The sequence below is a fragment of the Manacus candei genome, unplaced genomic scaffold (assembly GCF_025592945.1).
Source record: "Manacus candei isolate 608988 ecotype Guabito, Panama unplaced genomic scaffold, ASM2559294v1 h1tg000002l, whole genome shotgun sequence".
Lineage (NCBI taxonomy): Eukaryota > Metazoa > Chordata > Aves > Passeriformes > Pipridae > Manacus > Manacus candei.
The window spans coordinates 13,451,162-13,473,696 of NW_026138050.1; the positions used below are offsets into that span (position 1 = coordinate 13,451,162).

Here is a 22,535-nt window from a genome sequence, read left to right on the forward strand (position 1 = left end):
ACAGTAACTGGCACCTTTTCTCAGAGACACTGCAAGACTAGCTCAGAAATCACCAGCACAGAGCAATGAAGCGTGAAATATATGACTCTCCAGGTGAACATTGCCCCAACTCAAAGTCTCATTTGTAAGCTAAAAATGCACCATATAGGGTTTTTTTATGGAGACTAACATTTAAAATGCTAATACAAATGGCATGCAGGGAAAGAGGCACTACCAACACACAAGGGCATTCTGGAAAAGCAGGGACATTACTGACAGTTCCTTGGGTAGGTGTGTGGTGGACCTGATGTTAAAACCTGTTGCACACGTTGAGCTTTGCTCAGCTTCAACCAAATCCTCTGGTTTCTTACCTGCTGTACTTCACACATCTGCAGATCATGTTTTAAACTGCATTTTCCATGTCAGACTGGCAGTTGCCATTTTTTTTGCCATTTTCCTGTGTATTTCAGGTGAGCAATGGGTACAATCAGCTTCGTACCTCTCCTGCTGTATCACCCTGCATCATCATCTTTCTAAATATATCCTGTTCATCACAGCCTCATCCACCCTTGTTGGCATTGTTTGTGTCTCAGGGCACAATTTGTGACAATTTAAAGAAGAATGTTTTAGCAGTTTGGCATCAAATAGTTATTTTGAACATATTCTCTGCATTGTGCATGTAAAAAGTAATGAACCGTTGTGGAAAACATATGTTAGTTCTGAATACTGCAAAGACATGAACACAAGTTTGCTCCACAGTCTGACAGAGCCTCGTGGGCTTGAGAGTCATTATTTCATTTTGGTTTTAGATCCAGTGGTCTTGTGTGAGTGATAACCCAGGCTGATGATCAGGTCTGAACCATCATCACATCCAACAGGGCTTTCTTCAGCAGGCTCTGTTGTGTGATGTGAGAGAGAAACACACTCTGCCTGCAAAACAACTGCACTTTGGGGAAGAACTGGGCTTCCAGAATTATCCATTTAATATATCCCTTTGCAAGCATCCATTTCTAAAAAACCTAGAGAGGAGCAATTGTGTCGATAAGGATCATTTCTCCTGTAAGCAACACTATTGGAATCTGTGCTGCTGTGGGAATTCTGGTTCTTCGTGGCTAATCACAAGGGCAATAGTAGCAGGGGTGTCTCTGTTCATGAAAAGAGACTGTTAATCCTGAAGGGGTTCAGTGGTTTGACTATCTTGAGAGCCAGAAAGAAGTGCATTCAAGAATTCAGTACCACGAACTGAGAGGAAAATGAGCTAGAGCTCCTAATTTCCACTTGGAAAAAAAAAAAACTAGTGGAAATCACTAGCTGAGATTTTTCCCATGATTGAATAAGTTCATCACCAAGTGAAATATGCAGGACCACAACCATCAGTAAGCACAGACCACAACCTGCATTCTCTGCTTGCAAGGGACTCACTTGAACACACTCCATTCCACAAGGACTGGAGAAGCTTCAGCCTGAGCTGCTGCACTGCTGATCCTCAGCACTTCCAAAGAGCACCACACTCAATTTTCACCTACAGACATTAAGCCAAGCTTTTTCAATGGAATTTGAGGCATTGCTACTGGAAAGCAGGTAGGCATAACAGGGGATCTGAGAGCAGGTCTGCTCCCTCTCAGGAGCCAGGCTTGAAAATATTCCCTATTGCTTCTCTTCATATCTTTCATAGTGCATCATAAAAACACACCATAAAATGGTAGAACTGCCTTAGAATGAAAGACGAAAATCTCTGCTCTCCTGCTTATGCATTGCCCAATAATCACAAATGGTTGTTATTCTATTAATTTTGTTAGTGCAATCATGCCCAGTTCAGGAGAACACTGCAAATAATTTTAACTCACAACTCAGCACCTTAATTGTCTTCATCTTTCCTCAGCCTCTTTTTCTTCCCCTCCTGACTGCCAGCTGCTGGTACAGATGTCACTTCCTGCCAGGTGTTTTCTTAAAACCCTCAATTAGTATCTACCCAGAGATGAGACACTAAGAGATGACTGCACAAATCCAGACTTTGGAAGCACAAGAGGCTAAATGAGATTCTGTGGCTCCCTACACATCAGTTTATCCAATGAGTGTTTCTCTCAGGTGAGGGTTTCAGCTGCATTCTTTCAAATTAAAATTAAAGAACAACCCCAACAATTGCTTTTTAGACAGACACTATGACAACATAAAGAGGGATATAGAACTCAACCCTACAGCAAAGAGAGACCCTCCTGAGGTAGGGAACTGACTGGAAGTGTCTGTCTCTGTCATGGGGCAGCACAGCCTCCCCTCTGCTCCCAAAACTTCCCCATGGACACCCACCACAGAGCCCACTCCCCCTGCAAGGCTGTGCCTTAAATTGTGTGCACAGCAACAACAGATATAAAGCACCTCCACAATAAAGATCTTTCTTTTAGGCTTTAGGGAAAGTGGTATAACTGTAATGAACTAAAAGATGACAAGTTAATGCAAAATCCACATTATTTTATGGAGCAAAAACTCAGGTTCTGATCTTGCTCCATTTTAACCTGTCATCACTCCTTGAACTTCTACACTAGTGCAGGACACTGAGAACAAGCAGCTTTGTACCATTACAATAACAGCTTTAATAAAGGAACGAGGTTTAAAGCATTACCTTTCCCAGCATCTGAAAACAGAGAGATAATTAAGTCTGATTTTCTTCAAAGCTTTCCACCCTCCTAATGAGGTCTAATGAATTCAGCACTGAAGATTTGACAACAGGTGCCTTTACATGAGGAGGCCACACTGTACAGGCACAAACAGCACCTGGGAGGGTTTTCCTCAGGAATGCTAAAAAAGGCCTCAAAACTGCTCCCTGCAGCAACAGCTGCCTTGCTGAATAAAGAAATGGGATTGTCTAATATTCCCAACTTGCCCAGGCCCTGACCTGGACCCCAGTGCTTGATTTATCTCAATTACTGATTCATTCTCATAACACATGCACAGTTCCCAGTTTTGGGGTTCAACTTCGATACAGATTGGTGAGAAAATCAACTCCCTCTCAATCCAAACCATCATCAGGAGACAAAGAGATGGAGATAACAGTCAGAATCTCAGCTTTGTGGTTGTCATCACTACCCATCACTGCTTAGTTTCATGTGCTTAAAGAGGAAGCATCTACCTGTTGAATTACATGATCTGAAGACTCATAATACATGACCTAATACACCTTTTTATGTTTAAGAAGCTCAAATTTACAAATTGTATTCTTTGGTTTGGTAAGTATGCTCTAAATCACAGATAACACTCGAATTTATGTAAGTCCTTTTATAAAATATTTTGGTCATTTGAATTACAAATGCCACCTCCATAAAAATAACACACTGCACATACACCCAGCTTTTCTGAGGAGCAATAAATCCACGACACCCAAAAATGCAGCCACCCAATCCCCATGAAAAGACTCCCCTGGGCTGTACAAAGGTCACTGGCATGGTGGTGGTTGTTGGGTTGCTGTGGCACTTTGCACTGGCAGGCTCAGCTCTGGAAGGTGCAGGGGCTGAACATGATTAATCAGAGCCTGTTTGCTGCAGGAGGTAATGGAAGGAACAGTGCTAAGCATTTTTCAAAAATGAAAAATAACCCAGGTACCTGGCACCTGCGTGTGACGTGAAGCATTACAAACAAACGAGGAGTAATAGAGCTTACTGGGCATAAAATGTTACTGTTTTATAAAAAAATGTGCAGAATAAGCAAACTAGAAGTAATCACCCTGAGCACTTCCACCAGCTCAACAACCTTTAAACTTTTTGAGGTCCTACAAAATAACATGATTGATTAGCAGCTGCAGGAGGCTATAAAGGGAAATGGGATGTGGATACTTGGAACAGATACTAGAATTTTGGTCCTACCTTAGCTCTGTTACTGTTCAAATACTAAAACATTGAGTTAACTATTTTGATGGTCTAGATCTTGCTGTTGTGCTCCCTGGGTTTTTAAAGTGCTTGAAGGAATATTATTCAGGCTTCAGGTATTTGCCAAATTAACATCTTGAGACTACCAGGCATTCTAAAAAGCAATGCCAATTAAATGTTTCCTTATATTGTACATTATTTAATATACTTTGCTAGAGATCCATCTCCCTAAGAGTCCTCCTGCTTAGAACTTTAAATAAAGAGGGGGGAAAAAAAACAGGAAAAAAGACCTTTAAAGGAAGCCCAGGCTGATACATATGCAGATGGAAAGTTTACAGCTGGATATTGCCTTGTTTAGGAAGGTGAGCAGTTACTGCATTTGTTGGGTAAAATGTTACCAGTTTGCTGAGAGCTTCGTTCCAGAGAGTCAGAAATTGTATTTTCCCATGGAACTGTATTAATCCTGCCCTAGAAATCGAAATTGAACTTGGATTCATCATTACCAATTTACCAATTTTTAGCAGACAACTACTGCTGCCGTCGTATTTTCCAATTTGAGGCTTTGGGTTGTTTTCATCTGCTTTAGCTTCTTGCTAAAGATTCCTTGTACCTATTTTGTCTTTCATAAACATCCTTCTGATGTGTCCTAATGCATCAAAAGATCTTAGGGTCCCTTCAGTGGAAATACTCTCTATTTACTAAAAACAAGAGGAAGTCTCTTGGTCACTAATTCCAGCCACTACATAAAAAAATTCCACTTAAAAAGGAGAAGAAATTCACGGTGCACATGGACCAGCACCTGAAAAAAAATAGAGCACTAGCAAAGTACTTAGATTCCCCAACTACAGTACCTTAAAGTTAAATCCAAGGACTTGAATTTTTCCATGGATTTATGTTCCATATGCAGGCTTAGAATAACAGGCAGAGTAAAGATAACCTGAGAGACCAATATTTGCTCATCTTTAGAAAGCTGGAAGTTCAGAAAGAGGAAAAATTAGAATTTGGGGGAGTCAGCTCTTGTCAAATCCTTTTGTTTTCATAGGTCACAAGCTGCAAGGAAGGAAACAAAATAAAGGGAAACTTATCTTACTTTTTTGCTATGAGAAAGTTGAGAACAAAAGTTTTATCACAGAGCACCACAAAATCTGGGGAAGGCAAGGCAGGTACACTGGGAGCATAACAGAGTTCCACATCTATGTGTATAACTGAACAGGATCAAAATTAGCCACCTTATTTCTCCTGAAATTAAAGGGTATTTTTAAATGCTCTTTAGAAAACAATACAGTGCCATTCTGCTCTGAGAGAAGTTGGGTATTCAGCGGGCTGACTGATGTTAGGGGTTGAATTTACATTTGGCACACTTCAAATGTTCACACTGAAAGAAGTGAGAGCCTTTGTTTTGAAACACAAAAATATCACACTGTGGGAAAAGAGAGGGAAAGAGACAGTGGGAACAACTGAGTGATGGATTGAGAGATAAACATTGTGCATTATTGTTTATTCAGGCAGCTAACAGCACTAAATAAGCTTTCCCAAATATCAGCACTGCTGTGATTAACATCCTTTTCCATGTTTAAAAATCATTCCTGAAACTCAAAAGCGAATCGATTTCTCCCCACTATAATTAATTCCTCCACATTTAATTGCAGGAAGCTGAGTAGTTTTTCAACTCTGCACTCTCAAACTAGTGGCTTAATTGTGCTCCCTCTCAGCTCTGTTCTGTGTGGGACTGGTGACCGCCGGCGTGTCAGGGTGATGGAGAACCTGCTCCAGCCTCTCCTTCCACAGCAGCAAACTCAGGTGTCCCTCACTACATCTCTGCCTCGGGAGAAGGAAAGCAGCTCCTTCTGAGTTTTAAATAAGGTAGCACAGGCAACGGCTGGGACTGTAAAGAATACTCAGTGAGGTTTTAAAAAGGACAACCAAGTGTTCTGTTGGCTGCAATGAAAACAGTGCCCTGAGCGTTTCTGGGTGGGCAGGAGGCAGCAGGGTCACATCACGGTCCATCACAGCAGGGCTGGAGAGAGACAGAGCTCCCAGAAAAATCAAGTGAGGGAGATGGAGACTAAGGATTGCTGAGGTGATGGCAGGAATACCCGATTTCGTTTCCAGATCTCTCTTTTGTTTTTGTCAAGCTGCTTCTTGACAGGGGGAGAACAGAGGAGCGGTGCTAATGTTTCCTGCTCAGCAGCTACAAGCACTTCTTGGCATGAGTTTGCAAATAATGCAAGAGACTGAATTCTGCCAGTCAGGTCCTTTCTTTTATTGCTTTGATACACTGCACTGAGATCAGCAATGGGGGGACAGCCTGTGGCACTACTTACGTGTTATGTATGTGAACAAAGAGAGAAACTAAAAGTAGTGCAATGGGAAAAAAAAGGGAAGTAGCTAAAAGATCCTACACTTGTAACTAAAGAGAGATTTGGTGTAACTTATGTAGAATTGAACTAACTTGGAATATTTCTTTAGTTCCTATATGGCACTTCCCAAAATCAGTAATATGCATTTGAATTTTGTTAAAAACAGAATACCTTGGTATAGTGCTATTTGTACAGTAACCCTTTTTTTCTGAGCTAGAAGGTGTTCATTTAACACAACTTTACCAAAAATAACCAAATGCAGAATATCATCATTGCATCACACCAGCTTTTTCAGTTTCTGTCCAAGGATGTCCTCCCTTCAGTACCTTTGCCCTTTTACTGCAAAAAATACACAAAAGGGCCCAAACCCCATACTAACACATTGCTGAAATGTTCTCTTTGCCACCTGAACAACGTTTGAAAGACACAAAATTGGCTTTCAGATCCTAACCCACATCTAGTTCCCCATGCACAGAATAGTATGAAGCTAGTTAGCATACATACACATATGTGCACATGGACTTTCCAGAAATAATCACTTCTTTGTTTGTGTCAATGATACACCCAAAAAGCCCTCAGGGCACCGAGCACTGAACTGGTTACTCATTATCATTTACCTTCCTATTTTAGCTTGTTTGAACATCCTGGCCTAAAAGAAAGAGCAACACTGAGGACAGACAGATGCAGGGTTTAATGGGTAGCTCTGCTGAAAATGCACAGCCTGAGGGAACTGAATTGTTGGCATGAAAGACAATTCTGAACCTGAAGGTGACTTCATGCTTTGCCTCTAAGAGTCAGCACAAGGAAGGCCACCCACTCCCACCACCAAGAGGGACTTCCAGCAGGGTTGATCAGGATCTGAGAGCCAGGCACAAACCCCAAATCCATGAGAGGATACAACCAAAGCCTGGAAAGGATCTCTAGTGCTGCATCTCAAGAACTCCCATAGGGGTTACAACTAACCTGAAAGTCATATATGTAAGATTAAAGACTACCTTTAGTTGAGTTCTGTTCCCTGAGCTCTTGGCTCCACATCTCAAGTGTTTCAATGATGACTGGGTCTAAATATCGTCTCAATGAAAAAAAAGATAAAAAAGCAAAGTATCCTGTGACTCCAGGAACTGCCAGAAAGGCCTGGCTGCTTAAGACTGGCAAACAAAAGTAAATATCACTGTTTTCACGGATGTTAGGAGGGTATCATAGGCTGGACTAGCAAGATCTGGGCCTGCAGGTTGAGAGAAATGAATGAGAACTTGAGAGGAATGAATGAGCACTTGTGAAACCAGTGTGCCCAGTTTGGGGTCTCCCAGTAAAGACAGGCATTGGCACAGCAGAGCAAGGCCAGCAGAGGCCATGGAGGTATCAGGGACTGCAGCACTGAGGCCTCTGGAGTGACAGAGAACTGGGTTTGTCCAGCCTTGGGAACAGGGGGCTCATGGAAGTTACAGCTCCCTTCAGCTCCCTAATGGCAGAGTTCGGGAAAGAGAGAGACAGGGCTGCACACAGGGGAGGGTGACAAGGCAAGGGACAGCAGACACAGCCTGGAATAGACAGAAATCTCTGACAAGATAGAAGGAAAACAGATTTAATCAGGAATATGGTCAAACACTGGAAGAGAGGCCCAGAAACTCTCTAGGAGAGATTCAAAACTCCGAACCTAGGGAATTAAAGTATGAACAAGCAAGTGCAAAATAATCTCTAAAATGAGCATCTGTATATCCTGATAATGTTCTGATTATTTTAGTGTCTTATTTCAATCAACAATCAAAACCCAGTTGTGCCAAACCCCAAAACCCAGATAACTTCATTGCTCTGAAGTGCTTACAAGGTGAGGTTACAATGGCAAACTGACTTATAAAACAGAAGAACCCCACAGATTAACAAGAAAACTGTTCTGAACAGACACAGCAGTAATAACATCACAGCAGTAACATCACATCACATCCTACACACCATAATTAGTTCATCATGGTATCCAAAATCTCAACAATCTTTTCAATATGTTCAAGTATCCTCACAGAATGAAGCCTTTGTGAGGGAAGAACGTGCTTTCAGAATCAGACTTCAGTGATGACTGAAGACAAAAGCTGAAGGTGCACTGGTTAAAGACCCTTGTCATGGCCTCATTATAATAATAAGGCTGTCAATGGATGCAAATTAAAGGCATAATTGTCATCACTGAAAACTCTTCTACTTCTGCAAGATGGAATTCTTTTTCCCCTGCATGTGCCCCCCTCATATTAAAAAAAAACTCTCTGTAATTATAAATGCTCCTATTCAAGAGTAAACTCTTTATTTCCCCACTTTCCACAATTAAATAGCTACTTGTTTTAATATTGTAATGGATTGGAAGTCACAGTTTTCTAAAAAAAAAAAAACAAACCACCAAACCCCAATGTGCCCTCTCTAAAATGCTGATTTTCTCTAGATAAACAGCATTCTGTCATATGTCAATTATTCTGAAGGGAGAAAAGAAACCAAAGAAAACACACTACGTACATGATTGGACTACAATAACCCAAAATTGCACCTTTGGAAAAGCTTTGATTATTTCCTTACCTTGAACTTCTCCTTTTTGCATTGCTAATTTTCTTAATGGGTTCAGTTTGCTCTGAAATTTGCATCGTGAAAAGAACCAGCCTTGCAAGGCCCTCTGTGTACAGGGCAGTTTGTGTGTTTGTTAGGAAGGTTATGTTTGACATTGGGGAAACAGTGAGATGTCTTAAAAAGGTAAAACTGTAAGATGCTACATTAGGGTCAGTGGTACATCAGCGTTTGTTAACATCTTTGAAAGGAAACATGAGCATCTGTGCTTAGACTTATTCAATTTGTTTATTAATGGAAAATAAATAAATAAATAAAATGCAGCCCTAAAAGAAATGCCTGATGTTTGCTGTGTCTCACAGGTTGGACCCAGAGGCCACCATAGCACAACTCTGGAGTTTCCCATTTCCCTGGTGCTATTCCCAGGATAGGCACTAAACCTGAGTGCCCAGAGTCTCCCCTCACACCTGTGGGAGTTAATGTTTGCTTTCAGCTGAGTTCCCTTCCAGGGCACTGCTCTCTGTGACACCACCTGCACGACTGAGAGCTCTGAGGGTGATGGGGTGAGTCAGACACAGCACAACTCACACCTTCCTTCTCCGTTGGCTCACCAGCCACCAAAAGAAAAAACACCCTCCCTCCCCCGACCTAAATAGCCTTCAGTAGTATTTACAATTATCAGTTATAAAGTCTGAATTCACCTGCCTGTGGGAAATATCCCTCTTTTAAATTTAGAGGGATGGCATAAACTCAGGGGACAAAGAAACAAGGAAGAATTTATTTGACGCGCCGAATTTCCAGGGAAAAAGAGCCTTTGGCTTTACATCTCAGACATTTTATAGTTTTACAAAACCCCACCCTTTCTCACATAAGTTTAATATATTCATTTTTGCCTAAAATAGTTTATTTTCTCTGAAAAGGGGCTTTCCTTTGATTCTGATTGGCTGCAAGGTGTTCCCTGTCAAGGATGACAGACCTTCCTTTGTTCTTAGCCCAAAGAGAGAGAAGAATCCTTTTGTACAAAAACGGCCCCAAAAGATTTTAAGAACTCTTGCATTTCCCTTATCTGGCCGAAAAGTCCCTGATACTCAAGTCCAGGTTTTTTTTGGAACTTGGATATCTTACAAATTCATGATACACCTATAAAAATCGTACTTTTATTTCTCATATGCCTCTCCACTTCCCAGCACTGAAGGACACAGAATTACCACTGCAGGTCTGTCCACACACACAGAATTCCAGCTTCAGTAACTGGATGCATGTTTGCATCAAGGTTTTATTCCAACATCCCACTCTAAAGGCTTGCTGTGCTACAGTATCCTTTCAAAATGAATCAACCCCAATCTTTTTATTTCAATTATGTGATTTTAAATCCTTCAGATAGAAAACATCGCAAAATAAAAATTCTCCAAACTCCTTACATACCATACTTGTATGTAAGTTCTGAATTGTTCTTTAGTGTTGTGCTGTAAGACTGGTTCAGCAATTCTGGGGGCTTGTAGAGCTCCAGAGCCCTGTGCTGGTGTTACCAATATTGCCACAGAGTGGTTCCCAGTCATGCTGGGAACAGCAGGGGCTCAAAGCCTGAGGAGGGCAAACTGTTATCACAGTCTCTCTCTTAATTTGTTGGAACACAAATGTCATAAACAGGACCCACACTTCAACAAAAGCAGCAAGGCACTGTCCTAGGACACCTACAGAACACAAGCTCCAACACTCCTGAAATGGAAGACCTTAGGGAGGAAAGAGGGTCTGAGCTGAAGGTTAACTTCATGTACAACAATGGCTGTGGCTCTTGGACTCAATCCTAAACCTTCAAAGTTCTGCATAAATACAGAATATTTAAGCACCCTGAAAAAGCTCTTTAAAAAAGTGCCCATGACCCACACACAGACTCTCTGTATCATGAAAGAGAACCACCACACTCAGGAAAGAAGCTCTTGCATTGGCAATGCTTTGTTTGGCCAAAAAGAAAAAATGTCTTTCTTCTTCCTTGTTATATTTCTGTGATTTCCTCGTTGTAAGGCAGAATAATTGGCTGTGCTGATGGCACTAAGCATTTAGATGTTGCCCAACACATGGAAATAAGTGCTCTGTAAAGTCATCAGGGGCAAGTTCTTAAAAAACAAGAGATAAAAACCTTCAATTGTCCATTCCAATTAATCTGACCTTGAGTTGGTATTCCTAAAAAAAAAAACTAGGCAAGAGATATACCACTGACAATAAATCTTCTAGAACTCCTTTAAGTGGCTTGGACAAGACTGAGAGGACTACAGAGTAAGTAAAAAAGAGACAAAAATAGGTGAATGAAATGTGCACCAACATACTTCCCTGTCCTTCTTAGTTCTGGAGCAATTTTTCAAAATGCTGTTGACACCACAATAGTCCCCAGGGAGAACATGTTACCTACAGGGACAGCAGCTTCATTTATCAGCAGGGGGACAGCGAATTTGCCTGTAGAAATTATGCCAACCTCCTAACACAGCTAATCAGGAACTGGTAAAATCAGATCCTGCCATAAGAAGCCACGGTCAAATTGCAGGATTCTGTTATAATTACTGGGAATTCCAGAGTTGTTCAGTATGTTCCACATGACTGTGTTGCACAGGGGATGAACAGACCAAAAAAACCACCCAAATAAGAGCATAAGGTAAATACTATTCTTTGAAAAACCTGAGCTTCCCTGTCCAATCCTGGAGAAATAAAGGAAGTTTAAAAGGTTTAGTCCACAAAGACTGCACCATAGCATAGAGATACTGTTACAATTGAAACAGGAAAAAATGTTCAAATACTGTATGTTCACACCTAGAACTTGAACTTGAGGTAACCCACTTCCTTTTAGAAGTACTGTTCCTCAGGTAATTCAGGAATTATTTAAAAAGGAAAATCACAGGGGCACCTATCACACCTGATAGGGCACCTAGACATGAGAACAGGAGCTCTGCAATCTTACTTCATTTATTCTGCCCACTTTCAGTTATATTATTCACAATTTCAAAAACACAGACTAGAGATGTCCTTATTTTGACAGAAAACATGAAATCCAGGCCTTTGCAAACACAGTGGAACATTTGCTTGCCTTGGCTTTGGTTTGGTTGGGTTGTACTTGCAGATCAGGCTTTTGAAACCACATCAGGCAGACCAAGCAGAGCCTTTGATAACCCAATATCTGTGACAGAACCTCCCTGTTCAGGAGAGCTGGGAATATATTACATTCATGGGCACCTTACAAGCTGGGATGTTTATTCCCTTTTCCAAAACTTAAATCACACCATTTGCTTTGTTAATCAGTTTTTCTCTGCTTTCCATTTATTCTGTGGAATAGAATATGGACTTCCCACCATGAAATTTTGGCATTCTTGTGCAGTGGGTTTTGTCTTACAACACACAAGTGGTAGTGGGATATTTCACCTCATTCTTTATATCCTGGCCAGCTTCCTAAATGAAGACAATCAATTAATTCCACAGCTTTTCAGAGTGACCTGGGACAATCCTGGCAAAGGCCATCTCCTGGACTTGGGTGCTGCAGAGCAGCACAGCATGTGCTCCACAGAGTGAAGGGTTAGTCAAAGTAGAAAATCAGGAGAAATCAGGAAATTAGTCCCACATGAGCTCAGAGACTGCTAACAATGCACAAATCAGATGAGAATTTGCAGAAAATACTGGTACTTTGTTCTGATCAACAGGCAGAACTTCACCCTGGTGCCTGCAGGTCTAAGGATCCTGCTGGAAAGAAAACTCTTCTGCATTTACACGTTACATGGGTGAACTCAGGGACCAGCATGATGAAAGCAGCAGCACAAGGGCTCTCCCTCACCAGATTTGGGTGTTAGTTTGGGCTCAAGGACCTATGTAACTTTTCCTATGAAAAATAAAACATGACTTCCAACTTACTTTTAAAGGGGGAAAAATACAAGCCTGGAAAGCTGCCTTATCTTGCTTATTGAACTAAGGTGTAATGTATTTATCTGTTCAAAAAGCATTTCCTAACAGCCCTTCAGGGAAGGAGAAATGTTCAGAAAGGCAGAACTCTGGGTAGAAAACAAATCACGAGCCCACTTCCAACACAGCCCATGAACCCAAAGCAGGATAGATGCATCTTAGGCCCCTGCTAAGTCTTTACAGAGGTCAAATATTGAAATAACAGCCCTTTTAATACAAGAGCACATCTCATATGAACATGAGTGAAAAGAGGCAGTTTGCCTGTGTATTGATGGTTTGAGTGGGCAGAATTCAGAGATGCAAACACACCTGAACTGGACAGTCTTTGCAGGGGTTTGCCATGAATATTTTGCTCTTTGTATCCCCCTGTCAGGACCTAAAGGGTTACCTGTTCACAGGTGTACAGAGATCACAGCAGTGGGTTTGTAGGATACAAAGGACACCGAGGCTTTATCCCCTAAATTACTTTTTTTCAGGTTACCACAAACACCAAAAACCCCACTAACCACAGCTGCTTTTTGCAATTCCCCATCACTCCAGTGTGAGCTCTGACAGTTCCTTTAATAGTCCTAAAGAGAACCTTGAAAATTCAGTGCAATATTTTCATTAAAACAAAAAAGGGCTGGCTGCCCTTGCACAAAGCCCAGCTGCAGAGCCGCAATAAATTAATTTTTAAGTTATGATATTTTTCCTATGGCATATAAAAACTACCCTATTTGTGTAGAGCAATAAAAGGCCCTTACAGTACAAACTACATAGAGGGTTCCCAAACATGCCTGGTTTCCACCTGAGTTTTAATCAGAGAGTGTAGGAAATATGTATGTGACAAAAGTGCTGTCCTAGTTCTTTCAACGGAATAAATGTACTTTTAACTGAGAAGAAGAGATATGTCAGTTCAGGGCTAAAGGAATTCACAAAGACATATTTAGGACTCAGGAGAAAAGATAAAAAGACTCCTAAAATTAACATTAATAGCAGGCACACAGTGTAGTCTTAAAATATTTTCAAGGTATCAGAGACACAACACCTGAAGGTTACAAATGTGCCTTTGACAAATACTTCATGTAAGGTGGCATCTGCTGCTGTGGTTGTTCACTGAACTCATACACAAAAGGGAGATTTCTGACACACACAGGGGGGTAGGTAAAGAAAAATGTGGCTTCTGCTCTTCATAATATATTTAAATATTCCCTCCCAGTGATTAAGGCACACTTTAGGCAGACATAGCAGCGAGATTTCACCCTCCCCAGTAGGATATATCAATATATCAGTATTACGGGGGATGGTGCTGTACCTGTTTTACAAGAGGGGAAGAAAAACAGACCCATGTAAACTCTGATATTTGTTATACATTGTTACGTGGTGAGTTCTTTTCTGTCCATAATTATTTTGTAAGTATAAAAATTAAATAAAAAATGTATTCCAAAAGATGCAGGTGGCAAACGGGTCATCTGACCTTCTGCCTGTAAATACAGGGCTCTAAACAGTGTATTGTTACATAAAGTTTGATTTGAAACAGCAGAAAGTGTTTAGCCAGAAAGTAGGAAATATTCATAAAAAATTGAAAATATTTGCTCTTTTTTTTGTGTAATATCTTTCAAGACTTTTGTCAAAACACTGACTCTTCTCCCCCAATAAGGTTAAAGAACCATTATAATTATTTTATTGGTACATAAAAATACTATTTCTTTAACTTAAAAATAGCTCTCCTATTTTATGTATTAAAAGATCTGAAAACAGTATCATTTGCTTGAAAACAAGAAAAAATTGTTTTGCAAGCTTAAAAAGATAATTTGACTTTAGTTAACTTTAATTAACTTTTTACACCTGCCCTCTCCCAATGAGCCGAGGGGGAAGATTAGCCACAGTTTATGATGCTGAAGGAGTTCAATTCAATATTTAATATTTATTCCAATATTCTGTAGGAATTAATTCATTTAGTGAGCAAACAGGCATTAGGAATGCTAGAATGGATTTGCAACATCTCGGATATTTATGTCACTGGGGGTAACAGAGAAGATGTTTACTTGTGAGGCAACAGGTTGAAATCCTTTTCCCCCACGTATTTGTCTTCTCCAGCAATACTTTTCACCTCAAAACTTCCCTCACACTGATCCAGAGCTGAGCCACTGCTCCCAGTGCAGCTCAATTCCATGGAAGCTTGTCTTACTGGAAGATGTTACTTTAAGTGGGTAATTCTGGTTTTCACTCTCAATTCACTACTACACACCAGCATTATTATGATTTTTTAATCATTTTTGCTTCCCTAGTTCTTGTTCTTTAAATATTCATTTTGGTTTTAGATCTGTTGCCTAATTGCAGGCAATGAATTTTCCAGCAATATTAGAGTTGTGACTCCACTTACAAAAAAAATTTAGAAGAGGTACTTTAAGCTTTGTCAGATACTGTAAGAGAACTTCACCATTCTTCCCTGCTATTTGGGTGTCTGTGGATCATATTCCAGCTTCTCTTCAGTTCCAGCTCTTTGCCTTCATGCCTCATATTTTGTTACTACAGTCATGAAGTCTCTTATTAATGGAGATGGAATAACAAACACCCACACTCTGGCACATCCACTGAAGGCCTCACAGTTTTACTTTTCTCTTTACTGGTACTTTCACACATTTGTTTTCCATATTTCAGATGCTTGAGGCCTTGATAGCATCATTATAGAAATGTTTAATCAAACCCACAGTTTACTCTGACAATATTTGGCATTAGTAACAGCTATAACTCACTATAAACATTCCACTGGCAGCTTGCTCATGTGAGATTTTTCAGTAGCTTTCACGTAATCAAAAATCATGTGGCATTAATGAGATACTTAGATACAGACTTTAATTCTGAATTATTCTACTGTGGCTTTTTGTATACATACGAGAAAAATTAGCAGATTTCTTCCAATCTTATATATAAATTTAAAACAAAACAGTAGCAACTTAGAAACCTTTTATTTTTCCTCTAGTAGGCAGGAACCCCATTCTACTGAATTTTCAAAAGGCAGAATTAAAGATATGCCCCAAAAATGTGCAGGTTCAAAACCTGCTTAGAGAAAATCTTGGGAAGAATATTTATTACAGGTTATTAAAGGCAAAAATGGAGATTTCCAACAAGCCATTATAACTAGGTCATAAGTTGGGGAAATTTAGGAACACACAAAAAAGATTATTGCACATCTGCTTGTTCTTAGAGGTTTACAATAATTTTAACTGGCCATATTGGAATAAAGGATCATGCAGGATAGTCTCACCAGGTACAACCATTGTCATGCTCTTAACAGCACTTTCCATCTTACTTAGGCAGGAAATTACTGGCAGTTTTCTTAGGATGTAAATTGGAAAACACTGATGAGCAACATGCAGAACTCACAATTGCTTCAATTACTCTCATAACCCCTTTCCTTTTTAAAAAACATCAATACTAGAGATTGCTTTGGGGAGCTTATTTCATCCTGCGTTCTTTTAATACTATTCTGCACTAAATGGATGTTTAGCCATCTCCTCAGGAGCAAATTTATCCCTCCACACATCCACTTCCTCCACAGCTCCTGTGGAATTACACGAACAGTCAAGGCAAGAGATCAACATCACACTCTATTTTCAGCCATTTGGTCTTCACCCTGAACCCATTCAGACTGCCAGGATCTCCAAATGGGATCACTGTAAATTGTTTTAATTTCTGCCTGTAATTTGTGCTTATGATGAACACATGCAAATTTATTTTAGCTGTGTCTGTTCTAACAGGTACCCACAAATCCTGATGCTGGGGCTGACAGACTCCTACTAAAATGCTCCCCTTTTGGCAAGTGCCTTGGTCCTTCCCAAACAAACTGTTCCTGTGCTCCATGTTAAGAATATCCAAGTTGTCTGTGATGTGAGGACATCTATGCAATGACTCTTTCAGTGATCTCACTGTTTACAAACAGTCCCCTTTTGAGAAGTGCAATATCAGAACATTCTGTTCTCTGTTAACTAAATAAGAAGAGGGTGATTACAGCCATTTGCAGGAGGTACCTGACACGTGCTGGACTTTGCTGACTTGAATTCTTAGATGTCAAAATTACATCCTGTAAGACCTGGTATCATTTGACATTTATACAGACAAGGACATTTTCCAGGCACGCTTGAGCTAATACAGCCAAGAGGACAGTGAGGGTCACTGAGCAGCTAACCCACAATAAGGATTATTTCTGGAACAAAATTAAACTGCCTCAGCCATGATTTTCCCAAGATACAGTAAGACAGCACCCTCCAAACCAGATTGGACTCTCCCCAGGAAAACCACACTTCTATTGCCAGCAAAGCACACAGGCCATTCCACATGTTACCTAAATAGCAGGTGCCTCATTTCATCTCTGTTAAACTGGTGCTTTCCCACTAAAAGTAAATAACTTTCCTGACAATAAACCCCAGACATTTTATGTATCTGATATTTCTAAGCAGCAATTAAAAAAAAAAACAAAAAAAAAAAAAAACAACAAAAAAAAACAAACCAACAACTGAAAAAATCTTCTTTCTTTCAATAAGGAACAGAAAAATATGCCAATACTTACAGGTTTAAATTAATCTAGTTTTTTTTAAAAAAAAAAACAACAACAAAAAGTTTAAATGTTCTATATTCAAAAAAGCTTCTCTTCTGCTATTAGTACATACAGTCTCTGCCAGGTAAGAGCACTACACTAAATTCACCAAGAAACACATTTTAGGCTTACCAGAGAGATGAGGTGAGCTGGGAAGCAGCAGTGGCAGTGTTTGCCTTGGCACAGCAAACCCAGAGGCAAGCCTAGGAACCAAAGGAACTGAGTCCCAGGGTCCCACGTTTAGTGCAGCACAAACTGAATCCAGTGCAAAGCATTTTTCCAGGAAGACAAGTTCTGAGTAACATGGCAATGGTCGAGTTTCTACTCTGAAGAACAATCTGGGGATCCTCAAAAAGAGGAGCAAACATTCCTGTACAGACTGTGAGCTACAATTTCCTCCCAATTGTCACTAGATGGCATCTTGTCATCACGCTTTAAATCTCGCAGTTCATCACCACTGTCATCCCCCGTGACAAAAACCACTGAACCGAGTGTCCTGAGGAGATTGCAGTTTATTGTAACACAGAAAATCCTGATTTTGACCACTGTGCCACACATACTGTCCTATCGGAATTCAGCTCAAAACTGGCAGAAAATTAATATCCATAAATTGGCTCTTAAATGCACCTCACAATGCACATACAAAGCGATAGAACAACTATTAAGGGCAGCTACAAGGGGTCATTTTGGGGGTAGGCTGTAGGGAGCTTGTCTAATTTATATTCCTCATCCAAAAGTTTCTACTGCTGGTTTTTAGGAGTATGTTTTCTGTTTTGAAGTTTTCTTTGCTGTTTGGTTTTGGGTTTTTAAATCCTGGGTATTGATGCTTACAAAAATGGTTAACATGGGCAGAAGGCGGAATAAAACCAAAGAAAACATTAACAACTATAAATACTTTTCAACTTAATGATGGATTGATTTATTTACCTCTAAGAGAAGGATAAAAGCATCAAAAATAGTGGTATGGGATTCCCAGGACACAGCTAAACAGAACTGGTTTGATGGGCAGCTGTACAATGGTTTAGAGTCTTGCCTGTGCAAATATTCATGCAAATCGATAATTTTATTCATTTGTTTTCCAGTAGCACATTTTTGCAGCTCCTCACTGAAAACTAAGCAAATGGAAAAGATTCAAAGGACAAGGAAGGCAAAATTATCACACCCCCTTTAGTTTCACTTGAATTATGTAAGTAGAGATTTACATAATGGTCGTATGAAATTTATATTTGCACCTTATTTATTACAATTTTTTGCATGCCACCTATGGGAGTACTCTCCACCCCACAACCAATTTAGTACTGCTGGCAGTGAAAACCATCAACTTTTGTGGAGCTTTTACACAACTTAGATGCAGACACAGCCTTTTCTTGCTTTTTCTTAATCTCCATTTATTCTTAGACTGTGAGGGTGCTCACAAGCTCCTCCCTGAAAGTCTGCTAAATTCCAATATTTAGAACTACCAAAATCTGATTACTGACAGCAGCAAAGGCTTTTGTTTTTCTCCTTTGCTTGTTCTGCAGTTCCTTTTAAGAGAACCCCATTCATGTAACCCATGGGGTGGCTTCCGAAATCTTTCAAGTAGAAGAGATGTGGGATGGAACCTAATTGAGAACCTTCCCCTCTCAGTGTGACTGATCCTTTGGGAGCAGCAACAAAAAGAAAAAACTTCCACTGACTTTAATCACACACATCCTTTCCTTTGAACACATCTTCCCTCTCTGAGTTGAGCTGCTGTCCAACCCCAGCTTTTCTTTCCAAGGTTCAAGGATCCTTTATCAAACTTTACCTGGCATTTCAGCAGGTTTCTGGATTCACCTGTTTGTTAGCAGGTTGAAAATTGTTTATTCTTATTTTATTTCCTCTGACTTTCACCTCCTTTGCTAAAGCACAGAAGCAGAAGGACTTCAGTGAAAGGCAGGCAGGCTGCTGGAACAGGGAATTGCTGGGCATCATTTCTACTGCCAGACAAGATGACACCAAACTTGATTTTAATCAATGAAACCTCAAAATGTCAACCTCTGTCAACTTATCCTAGAAGTCTGCTATTCTAGGAGTAATAAATCAGTTCCAACACTGTACACACCACACCATTACCACTCCAGGCAAAGTTAACCCTGATAACCAACACTCAGCAAGTTATGCACCTGATTTAGTAACAACAGACAAGTGATAACCTGATGGAAGAGGAAAAGGGTGTTGATATATTACAGGAATTTGAATGTAAGAATAAGTTGTTTGCCTTAATGTCATTTATATTTAAGTAGCATTTATGATTGGAGGGTTTTCTCTATGCAGCCTGTAATAGTTGTATCATTTAGTAATGTTTAGATGTCTGTCTCATCACCTAAATGATGTTGGAGTATTTTCAGAAGTATTACTATATCCAGTTAATATGGATTACAATCTCTAGTCTGATGGGATAAAAACACACAGCCATGTGCATTAATAGCGAGCAAGAGCACTGTAAAAATGGAGATGTAAGGAACAAAAGGTTCTCTAAGTGCTTCTGACTTCTCCCATCTGCTCTGGATCAACACAGCAAATCATTTTGTTTGTCTGGATACTCAGCTGAGTAATGTGATGTAAAACTTGACAAAATCTTCCCCCATTAGGCATCTCAGGGGAAGTTTTGCCCTCATGCTGAATCCCATCCACTATAAACAACTCTCTGATCCTTGTGATAGAACTGTAAAAAATCTCCTACATTTTGCAGTAGTTCTACAGATTAGTGTGAGAAATAAAAACAAGTTTAGCAAGATTTCCCCCAGATTTATTTTTGTTTTACTCTCATAAGTCAGATCAGCTCCCAGGTGCCATTTGAGATGCCTGCACAATGCACTCTCCCTTCTCCCCTGAACTCTCCCCTCCCACCCAACACATTATCCAAATGCTCTGTGATGATGCTCAGGGAAGAGTTACTTCTTCTTTCAATTCTATTGTTGTCTCTCTGGTAGTGACAGGTCCATTTAATGTTTTTTTTTTAAGAATTCTGGTGCTCAGATACATTCCATTCAACAGAAATCTGAAATTTAAAGAAATCCACTTTTTTTTGCAAGCCATTCTCCTCAGCTAATAGATATCCCTCCCAAAGCAGCAGCAGAGATGAGGTAATTTCAGGTACCAGCACATTTCTATTCAGATCACAGGCAGCAATTCTTGCAGTGATTTTATTTCGCAGCAAAAATCATTATTGTCCCTACTGAATTACCCTGAAGAGTCCTATTTTACTCCCACTACCTTTTCTCAGCATCTCTTGATTAAAAAGAGTGCATGATATTTGTTATCAAATATCAATATATAGACAAGAGTTTCAGAAATGGAGACTGGGGGAAAATCAAAGGTATTTTAGAAAACATACACCTTGAATAAGCAGGAATGAGATTTTAAGGAAGCCCAAGAGAAGAGCAGGAAACTGCAGAGAGAAGAGAACAGCACTTGGAGGAAGCCATGAGGAAAAGGGACAGAAATGGCAGGATCCAGCCCAAATCCAGATTCTGACTGACAGTAAATTTACAATTTCCTAAAGCTTCCAACTATCTTTTTTTCAGTTGGATTTCCTTAGCTCTGCAGGTATAACCAGTTGTCTGATGAGCTTTGAGAACAAAAGGTTTTAAAAGGCTCAATCACTCAGCTTAATGAAAACATCCTGAATTATTTAACAAACAATCTATTAGGCAGCTTTAGCTCTCAAGAAACATGCAGTTTGATAGATCTGACTCACTGCTGTAGTTTTATATCATGGCAACCCCAGCCCTTTCAACACAGTCTCAGTGATGTAACCCAGGAGTGAATTCAGCCTGAGATGCAGCTGCATTAGACTTTCATATAGGATCTGTCACTAAGAACAGGAAAAGCAGCCAACAATTATTTAAAAAAAAAATACCTGAAAATAAGCCTTTCAGGCTCTGGAACTGGGGCATTATTCAATAATTCATTCTCAGAACCATTTGAATTCTCATCTGTCAACTCTCCTTTTATTACCAGATTGTTCTATAAGCAATGATCTGGCAACACATTTGAAAAATCTATGTATTCCTTCTCATCCATCACAACAAACTATTTTCCAAGCAACAACAGAGACAGTGTAATTTCAAGAGAAATAGGCTCAACTCTTAACTCATTATTTTTATGCCATGGTTGTGTGGCATAAGAAATATCATTGAAAACAGGAAACCCTTTTCTGTTCCCATCACATCCTCTTTCAGTACATCAAAATGCACTGTGAGCTGTGCCTTTATAACTCTTCCCATTGCTCAAAAATATACAATAATTAAAAGTCTAAGTTACTGAGGCTCAAGGAAGACAACTAAAATGCTACTTGTTAAGTCACTGCTTTGAAGTCTGAGGACACTTTTCTTACAGACAACAGCAACTAAAGGATTGAATAATAAAACGAATTTAAAAATTACAGCTTCCAGGGTAAGTCTGACCACCAAATTCTGCAAACCCCCCACCTCAACCCCTCTTTTTCCAAGGGAAGAGGGAGCTTTTCAATACAAAATGACAGGTCTTCATCAAACCTTGTCCTGTGCTTGCAGCAGACCATTTTCTGTTTTAGAAAACACATTCAGCCAGAAAAACACTACATCATTCATCAAAACATTCATTTTTAACCGGCACAAACCTAATTTCAATGCAAATATATGAAGCACAAAAACCCAAGTTTCTAAAAATAAACCTCCACCTCTCAAAACATTATTTTCCAAGTTCACTTCTGACAAACAAGCAGAAAGGCTGTGACTTTGTGTAGCAAGATGTTCCGGTAGGAGATATCAGAGTCACTGCAGAAAGAAGGATTGAAAGATACTCTTCCGAAACTCAGTATAAGAATTCTGTCAATCAGCAGATAAATTAAAAATATTCCGTATGCTTTTTCACCTTTCAAGGTATTTTTGTATTTCTACCAGTGTGACTAAGCAGCTTCAGAAGTCAGTGATGTCTGAGTGAAAGGCAGTGTTCATTTGGACAGAGTCCAACCACCTCCTCCTTTCAAGGAGCTGTTAATGTTTGATGTTCATGTTTAAAACTGCATTAATCATGCCTGTAAACAGGAAAAAAGGGGTTGCCAAACACTTGGAATACCGTGTATTTCCTCGGTCTGACATAAGTCCACATTCCTATGACCTCAAGTCTGAAGAGATACAGCTTAGATAATCACAAGAGAGGAAAAAAGCCCAAATGGGTATAGAATGACATAATATCAATTCCTGGCACTGTCCAACGAGAGGCACTTGGAAAGGCCCTATAGCAAAATATTACTGTTTTAGAGAG

At 39.9% G+C, this 22,535-nt stretch overlaps 1 protein-coding gene across 8 annotated transcripts in view; it reads right to left on the bottom strand.

The window, feature by feature from the left end:
* RBFOX1 (RNA binding fox-1 homolog 1) overlaps positions 1-22,535 on the bottom strand; it is a 1,149,451-nt gene that overhangs the window by 990,993 nt on the left and 135,923 nt on the right. The window lies entirely within an intron of this gene.